Below are 9732 nucleotides of genomic sequence, written 5' to 3' on the forward strand. Positions count from 1 at the left end.
CCTCAACTGGAAAATGAGCAGGATAGGGAAATGTCAAACCACTTCAGAATCTCTGACAAGAAAACCCCAAATGGAGTCACAAGGAGTCATCAAAACTGAGATAACTGAAGGACAACAAAATGAGGAAGTCAGAAAGATCTGGAATCCATTTCTTCCTCTGATACTTACTAGTAATGAGACCACAGTCATAAATCAGTTGACCTCTTTATTCTTTAGTTTGCTCATCTGTGAAATAGGGGTGATGACAACTGTAATCGTATCTCATAGAATTCTTTTTTTCTTTTTTGCCAAATCCTTATCTTTCATTTTAGAATTAATACTGTGTATTAGTGTCAAGATGGAAGAACAATAAGGGCTAGGCAGTAGGGGTTAAGTGACTTGCCCAGAGTCACCCATTAAGGAAGTATCTGAGGCCATATTTGAACCCAGGACCTCTTATCTCCAGGCTTGGCTTTCTATCCACTGAGCCACCTACTTGCCTCCCTCACAGCGTTCTCATGAGGCTCAAATGACCTGATATTTATCATTTCTTTGGCCAGTTTTAAGGTGTACTATCTCAGCATCTTTCTCTGTTAAATTGGAATACTGGACAGAAAGAACTCGATCTTCAATGGTTTTCCAAGTAGAGGCTCAGCCTATGATGTCTAAAGAATACATAAGAATCTTGTTTGTAATGAGCACATTCATAGATATGAATATGAGACTAAGGGCTGAAAAGTTGTCTTCTGTTTAAAGAAAATCTGCCCTCTTCTAAAGTTACATAACCTGCCCCTCCCCTCGTCCTCTCTCCCCCCCCCCCCATTTTCTTGAAAATGCTAAGTTTCCTTTATAATAACAAGAACACTAGATCTGGAGCCAGAAGACCAAGGTTCAGCTCAGCCACTTACTAGCTTCATGAGCTTGGGTGAGCCAATGACTTCCACAAAGGTATAGATGAAATACTTGTTACAATTGACAAATGGAACAGTCCAGGAGGGAGTGCTAACACACTAGATGACAGTCAAGATTCAGAATTCTCCTGACAGTTTGGAACACTGAGCCCAATGAAATTTAATACAGATAAAAATAATGTCTCACACTTAGGTTTAAAAAACCAACTGCACAAGTCACATGGGGGAAGTGTGACTCCATAGAAATTCCTCTGAAAATAAGATCTAGGGTTTTTGGGGCCTGAGATCTCAGCAGGAGGCAAAGGTATGCTATGGCAGCTAATAAAGCCAGTATAATGTCAGGGTGTTTTACAAGAGTCTTGGGGTCTAGTAGTCAAGAAGTGACTGTCCAATGGCCATCCCCTCAGGGTCTTCTTGTAGAAGATGAGACCTTACCTGAGACTCAAGAGAAAATAGGGAAGCCAGAAAGTGGAGAGAAGGGAGATAATTACAGGCATGGGGGTCAGCAAATACATGGAGCGAGAGTATTTTTCCCCCTTTTCCTCCAGAAGAATAGATTTAAAATAATATTTTATTTTTTCCTCAATTACTTGAAAAATAAGTGTTTGACATTCCTTAAGAAATTTTTTGAATTTGAATCCTTTCCTTCTCCCTTCCCTGGGACAGGAAGCACTCTGATATAGGTTTTATATACTAGTCACTTTGTGAAAAAGAACTGGAACCCAAAAGACCACTGAAAAATGATGATAGGAAGTGCGGTATGTTTCTATCTGCATTCAGACTCCGATATAAGATATTTTGTTGTTGTTGCAGGGAACTGTAAAAAGGCTAGTGGAAGCAAATAGATGGAATAAAGTGAATGAAAAGATCAGAAGGGCATATGTTATTAAGAGCTTTAAAAACCAAGCAGAGGATCTTATATTTGATCCTGGAACTCAAAAGGAACCACTGGAGTTTATATTAAGTGGGTAGGGAGGTGGTGTAATGATTGTTCAATTATTTCAGTCATGTTCAACTCTGTGACCCTTTTATGGAGGTTTTTTTTTTTGGATACTGAAGTGGTCTACCATTTCCTTCTCCAGCTCATTTTACAGATGAGGAAACTGAGGCAAAAGAGGTTAGGTCACAGAGCTAGTAAGTGTCTGAGGCTGGATTTGAACTCATGAAGATCAATCTTCCTGATTTCAAGCCCAGTGACTCAAGAAGATGAATCTTCTCGGTTTCAGGCCCAGGCCTCTATCTCCTGTGCTACTTACATGCTTTGGTGACATGGTTAGAACTATGCTTTAAGTAGGTTGCTTTGATATCTAGATAGAGGGTGTCCTGGAGTAGAGAGAGATTTATGACAGGCTGACCAATAGCAGGTTATTTCAATAGTCTAGACACTAGGTGATGAGGGCTTACACCAAGTGTCCGAGGAGAAAACATCGGGGTATAGGATATGCCTCAAAGGTAGAATTTGGCACTAGTGGTTAAAGGAAGGGATGAGAGACTAAAGAGTTAGGGATAATAGCTTGGTTGTGAGCCTGGGTGATTAAGAAGATTATGCTACCCTTAGTAGTAACAGGGAGGGTTAGGAAGAAGGAAACGCTTGAGCAGGGAGATAGAGAGCTCAGTTTGGGCCATCTTGAGTTTAAGAAACCTGCAGGCTATCCAGTTCAGGATGATCATTAGGCAACTGGAGGTCTAACTAGATATTAGAAAACAGGTTAAGGCTGGATAAATAGCTCTGGAATTATCAGCGTGGAGAAGATAATTGAATCCCAAGGAGATGATGAGATTACCAAACAAAATAGTCTAGTGAGAGAAGAGAAGTGGACCCAAGACCAAACCTTGGGGGACAGCTAGGGTTAGTGGGCATGACCTGGATGAACATTCAGCAAAGGAAAATGAGAAGTGGGCAGCCAGCTACAAGGAAGGAGGAGGAGAAGGAGGAGAAAACTGTCATGGAAACCTAGAGAGAAGAGAGTATCATGATAGGAAGAGAAGAGGGTAATTCATTGATAGTGTCAAAGGCTGCTGGGCAGCTATCAAGAAGGAGGAGGGTTGAGAATTGCCATTAGATTTGACAATTAAGTTAGTAACTTTGGAGAAAGTTGTTTTAATTGAATGATCATGTTCAGAAATCAGACTGAGGAGAGTTAAGAAGAGCCTGGGAGGAAAGGATTTGGATGTACCTATTGTAAAAGGCTTTTTCAATGAATTTAGCCACAAATGGGATCAGAAATAGGTAGTTACACACAGTGTGATTATTAAGCAATCTTCATGAAAAAAGTCATTTTTGTACTTTCTAACAAAAACCACAATTTACATTCATGTAGACTTTTATAATTTACGAAATGCTTTATCTACATCCATTATCTCATTAGGTATCACACCAATCCTGTAAGTTGAGTTCTAAGTTCTGAAATAAAAAAGGCCCATTTTAGAGATGATGGGACTAAAGGCCAAAGAGGAGAAGGGACTTACTTAAAGGGATCTGGGTTAGTATCAATCACATTTGGGATGCTAAATTTGAACCTTTAGGCATCTGAGTTTCTACTAAACTATCTTGATTGCATTTGCCATGGGCCACATTTTGGGAGTGAAGTAACTGATGAATATTTTCCAGTTCCTACAATTAGGCTTATGTCATCTTGTGGTGAGTAAATAATGAATTGGCTAATCATTTGCTGAGTTCCTCTATGAGTCAGGAAAACAAGTCTGGGGTGAACAGAGGAATAACTCAGCAGTTAGTCTGATGACTCTGAGGCAGGGATTCTGGGAAATTCTCTTTCCAGATGTACGTTCAGGGTGACATGTTTATAAGCGAATCCATTCTGAACTATAGCATCCTCTGGTCCAATGGTGTCAAAGTCAAATCAAAATGGAATCCTATGGGTCTCATACTGACTTAGAAAATCACAAATTTATATCATCTATGTCATATTGCATTTTTATTTTATGAAACATTTCCCAATTATAATTTAATCTGATTTGGCTACATTTTGGAATTTATAAACTATATGAGGCATGTAGGTTATGAGTTTGACACCTCTGCTCTAGTCAATACAAGATCCTCTTGTTGCTGTACCCCTGCTGAATGTGAATTTAAGGTTTCTGGAATTAGTTAAATTAAGAAGACATTCAGGACCCTCTGTGAAATGCATGAGGTAGCTAGGTGGATAGAATTATGGATCTAGAGTCAGAAGACTTATTTTCCTGAATTCAAAATCAGTCTCAGAAACTTACTAGTTGTGTGACCATGGGGAAGTCACTTAACTCAATTTGCCTCAGTTTCCTCATCTGTAAAATAAGCTAGAGAAGGAAATGGCAAACCACTCCAGTATCTTTGCCAAGAAAACCCCAAATGGGACCACAGAGTGTCAGATGTGACTGAACAATAATAATGAAACACAAGGGGGTAAATATTGTAAAGGATGTTATATCTTGAGGATAATATTTTGACTTGTGAGCACTCAAATATTCAGTGTATAGACCAGCTTTTGCATGTCTATACCAATCTTTTTCTTGTCTTTAACAACTCACTAGTGTGCCACCTAGAGTTGATACTCTACTATGAAGTATTTCAGTTTATGAAAAGGTGTGAGTCTAATGACTTCATGTCTGCCCTTTTCCCAGTGTCACCATCCAACTGCTACCCTGAGTAGGACAATATCACCTTCTGAAGACATCAAGGAGACACGAAGGAAGGAAAGTGGAATGCCAGGTGTAAGGAGTAGCAAGAAAGTTAGTTTATCTGTAACAAATTACAGCAGAAGGAATACTGTATAACAAGGTGGCTATAATGTAGAGCAGAGTCAAGAACTAGATGAGGCAATAGCTAAATACTCCAGTGAACAAATCCTGAATAGCCTAACCAGGAGGTTGGATTCAGGAGTCACAATCTATCCATCAACAGTATTCCTTGCTTATCAGGCACTGTGCCAAGCCCCAGTGATCCAACGAACTACAAAAACACAATCCCTGCCCTCAAGATGCTCATAATCCAGTGGAGGCAACAAATGACTGTATAGATAAGCCATATACCGTGTAAATGAGTAGTTCTTAACTTTTTTTTTTTTGTATCCTAGACCTCTTTGGCAGTCTAGAAAAGTCTATGAATGCCTGCTCAGAATCATGTTTTGTTGCCCACATTCACAAATGAAGGAAATGCTAAATTTCAGTTAGAGCCAAATGAAAGTAAAGCTATTGATTTTTCCCCATCCAAATCCATGCATTCCCTGGGTCTATGGACCCAAAGGTAAGAAAAAATAGAAGGTAATCTCAGTGGCAAAACAAGATCAGACACAATTATGGAGGGGTGGGGGGGATAGACACCATTCCACATTCTCTACTTCTATACTTTGGCCCCTAGATCTCTCTTTCCTTCTTTCTTTTCTCTCCTCAATCTTATTTTTCTTTTTCTTTACCCTCACCTCTCTTAACAGACAAGAGGAAGAAAAGAAGTTTAATTTGAATAAATCATATGTAGTATTTAATGGATAATGCTTCTCATCAACAAATGCCCCCAGTTCTGATTTTGAAAAATTAAGTGATTTAAATATTTTCTATTTTTGATTTAAAAAAAAGAATTGAAGTGTGGGTCAATGACCCTTGTTCAAATGGAAACACCTATGTGACTAAGAAGATATGCCAATAGTTGGGCAAAGGCCTTTTAGGGAGTAGGAGCTTTAGTCATTTTACAAACTGACCCAGGCTTGGAATAGTACTATTCTTCTACTGCTCATAGTTCATCTCATTCCATATTTCTATTCCTACTTAATTTATCTTTTAATGTACATGATCTTAGCCCAAATTGACTGAGAAATAGTTGCATATTTTATTGATACTAGGGATTCTTAACTCTTTTTTTTTTGCCACACAGTACTGTCTGGCAATCTGATGAGGCCTTCTTAGAATCTTTTTATATTTAAATTCTTACCTTCTGTCTTAGAATCAATACTAAGTATTGGTTTCAAGGTAGAAGAGCAGCAAGGGCTAGGCAATAGGGGTTAAGTGACTTGCCCAGGGTCATACAGCTAGAAAGTATCTGAAGCCACATTTGAATCTGGGACCACTCATCTCTAGGTCTGGCCCTTTCTCTTCTAGTTGAGACTGGTCTTCTGGTCTCTGGATAAGGGAAATAGATAAATCACCAGTATCTAGATCCACATAACATTTTATTTCTGAACCCCTGGCTCATTCCTCGTTGCAAGAAGTCACATGCCTGGGAAGATGAGTCTTGTAATGTCAACATATTTATTTTCTTTTCCTCTGAAAACTCCTCTATTATGAAACATGATCCTAAGAGACAGATTTCTGGATGTAGCTTGCAAAAGCTCTCTCTTTCTCTAGCAACACTAGAGATCATGCTGGTTATACAGTCTGGGTTTTCCCAGATTGTTACTACTAGACCTTCAGTGTCTGGTCTTTGTACCCCCTTTGACCTTAACACTCTCTGTATCTGTCTACCAGATTCTTATGGGCTATCATAGAGAGATGATGCCTGGAAAAGCCAGGGGCAAGCTTGAGGCCAAAAGTCAGGCTACAGTCTCAGATTTTTACCCATCGAGACTTTTCCCAGTGTTCTGTTGCAGGGTTTAATAGCTACACTGAATTATTTCTATAGCACAACCTCAGGTTGCTTCTAATGTGTGACTATGTGATGAGAACTGGAATACCTGGGAAATGACTGAGAAGGAAGTGAGGAAGAATCAGGAATTGGGGATAATACCAAAGTGATAAACCTGAATGCATAGAAGAATTTGACAGAAATAGAGAGCTTTGGTAGATAGGTAGATTTGGGGAGAAAGATAAAAAGTTCTGTTTTGGACATGTTGAGTTTATCCAAAAGGCAATCAGTGATGTGGAACTGGAACTCGGAGAGAGTAGGTCAAGATAAATCTAACTGTGAGTCATCTGAATAGAGATAGAAATTAAATTCATAAAAGCTGAAGTCACCAAGAAAGAGTATTAGGAAGCAAAGAGTACCCAGTACAGAGTTTTGGAAAACCCTCATAGTTAAGGGGCATGATATGAATGATGAATCAGTAAACAAATGAAAATGAAGTTAGATAAATCAGAAGAGAATTAGGAGAGAGCAGTTTTACAAAAACCCAGAGACAGGGGCAGCTAGGGAGCTCAGTGGTCTGAGAGCCAGGCCTAGAGATGGGAAGTCCTGGGTTCAAATGTGACCTCAGACACTTCCTAGCTATGTGACCCCAGGCAAGTTGTTTAACTCCCATTGCCTAATCCTTATGGCTCTTCTGCCTTGGAACCAATACACAATATTGCTTCTAAGATGGAAGGTAAAGGTTTAAAAAAACAAAACAGAGAGGAAATTGTGTCCAGGAGGGACTGCCAAATTTAGCAAAGGAGTTAAGAAGGATAAAGACTGAAGAAAGGCTAATAGATCTGACAATTACCAGATTGTTAGTAATTTTAGAGAGAGGAGATTCATTTTAATTATGAAGTCAATAGTCAGATTACAAACATATGAGGAGTGAATAAAAAGAAAGGAAGTAGCTTTGTAAAAAATATATATTCAGAAAAGATGGGCAAATTGATTTTTTTTATAAACTTGGAAAGAACCAAATGAGATAATGCATAGTAAAATAAGTAGAGCCAAAAGAACATTATATATAGCTACAGATTTAATATGTGAAGAATAACTTGCAAAAGTTCACTTCCAGAAAACAAACTGAAAAATGGAAACAGGAAAGACATTATATATATACATACATACACATATATATATGTTTGCTGGATGATGCCCTCTAGGATCTAGGATGTGGGAAGGGGGAGGAGAATCTGAGATACCTGGAAATAAATTCTATTAATTAAAAAAAGAAAAATATTTCACTTAGAAAATGAAGAAAGATACAGGAGAAAAAGTATGAGGTCTAGTAAAGACTTAAAAAAACAAGAATAAAGGGAGCTTGGAAAGATTCGAAGGGAGTTGTAGAGGAATCAGTAGATAGGGAGGGATTGAAGATTAGAAGGAGAGGTCATGATTTAGGGAACAAATTGCTGGAAAAGATGAGGGGGAATGGGATTGAGGTCACATATAACAGACTGGGCTTGATGAGAATGATCACCTCATTACCAGAGGCTGAGGGAAAGGAAGAGAGTGTGGGCAATGATGTCACGTAATTTTGAGTTGAAGGGAAGAAGATATTGTTCATGGCAAATGGCCTCAATTTTCACAGTAAAGTCTTACTTTAAGATCTCAGGTAAAAAAGGAGAGAGAGTCAAGTCTGGGATGTTCAAGGAAAGAAGATAATTCTTCTGTGGAGGGTGAAATGAGAATCAATTAAAAAGAAATAAAAAATTTGTCTTGTGGCAGTGGACTTGACTTTTGTGTGACTTCTGGCATCTTTCATTGGAGTAGGAGTTGAGGAAGATGCAGATTGTAGGAATAATACAAGGGTGGGATTTGGCAACAATAGGACAAGAGGGCTGAGAAATTTGAGAGGTGATGACAGTATGGAGTCGAATTGGGTAACAATAGGGTCAATATTGGGAAGGGAAAGACATGAAGTCAGAGCTAGGGGAATGACCTAAGAAAATACAGAACAGGAGAAGAACTGAAAGCTATGATGAAGGGGAAGAATAGGCAGATGGAGGAGACATGAAGCATGGGGAGAGATAGAATAATGATTGTTCATGGTTAGATAGAGGAATATCAGAGTTTTGATCAAGGAAGTAGGACAGTAATGGGCAATATTGAAATCCAGGGTGTGACCACTTCTGTGTGTTTATTTCTATGTATTTATTTAAAATTTTTTTGCCCATGGTTACATGATTCATATTCTCTCTCTCCCTTCTGAAATAAAAATCCTTCCTAGATGGATAGAAGATGATAAAATCCCACCTAGGGACCTCCCCAGGGCCAGTAAAGCACAACCCTTGCAAATACAAACAACAACAACAACAACAATAACAAAAATATTAAGGGTAGGGAAATGATAAACAAAATCCTGAATCTATACAGCTATAGCTCCTTCCACCAATCTATGCTCCCCCTCATGAGGTTTGCTCTTCTGATCTTCTCAAGCCCTTCCTATAGCTCCCTGCTCTCCCCAAAAGCTATCTGACGATAAACTAACCTAATACAGATTATCAAAAAGGCAAAGAGGAAGAACTCTGAGGTGTATTTGACCCCTACCTAAAGCCTGGGGTTGGCTTCACTAGGTTACCCAAAGTCCCAAGTGATAAATGCTTGGGATTACCTTAGTCAAGTGGAATTCTGGCAGATGGATCATAGGCAGATGGTCTCTGTACTTCAGGGAAAAAACAGTCCACTCCAAGGCAAACTCTCAAACCAAGGAATCACTAGCCTCTCCACGAGATTAGGATTGCCAAGGGAAAATGCCAAGGCAGAGATCCTTCTTCCAGCTCAGTGGAAAACAGGGGTGACTGTTAATGCCAATACAAACTCCCACAATCCTTTTCTCCTTGTCAGAATCTTCTCCTAGGGCTTGTACCCAAATTCTCCTCTTTCTTCTTAAAGCTAATCCATAAAATTTACTCTATCCCTTACTAACTTCCTACACCTCTTCCCTCCCCCCTCCCAGAGCTGACAAACAATCCATTGGGTTATACATGTATCATCACTCCAAACCTATTTCCATATTATTCATTTTTGTAATAATCTTTAAAAACCCAAACTCCAAACAATATACCCATAAAACCAAGTGATAAGTCATATGTTTTTCTTCTCCATTTCTACTCCCACAGTTCTTTCTCTAGATGTTGATAGTGTAAAGATTAAAATTTAGGGGAGACTGAGGCAGGTAGAAATTAGTTTCTCTCTGCAAGGAGTATTATATTTTTAGAGGTTTATTAAAGATTAAGGATT

The sequence above is a fragment of the Monodelphis domestica genome, chromosome 7 (assembly GCF_027887165.1).
Source record: "Monodelphis domestica isolate mMonDom1 chromosome 7, mMonDom1.pri, whole genome shotgun sequence".
Taxonomy (NCBI): domain Eukaryota; kingdom Metazoa; phylum Chordata; class Mammalia; order Didelphimorphia; family Didelphidae; genus Monodelphis; species Monodelphis domestica.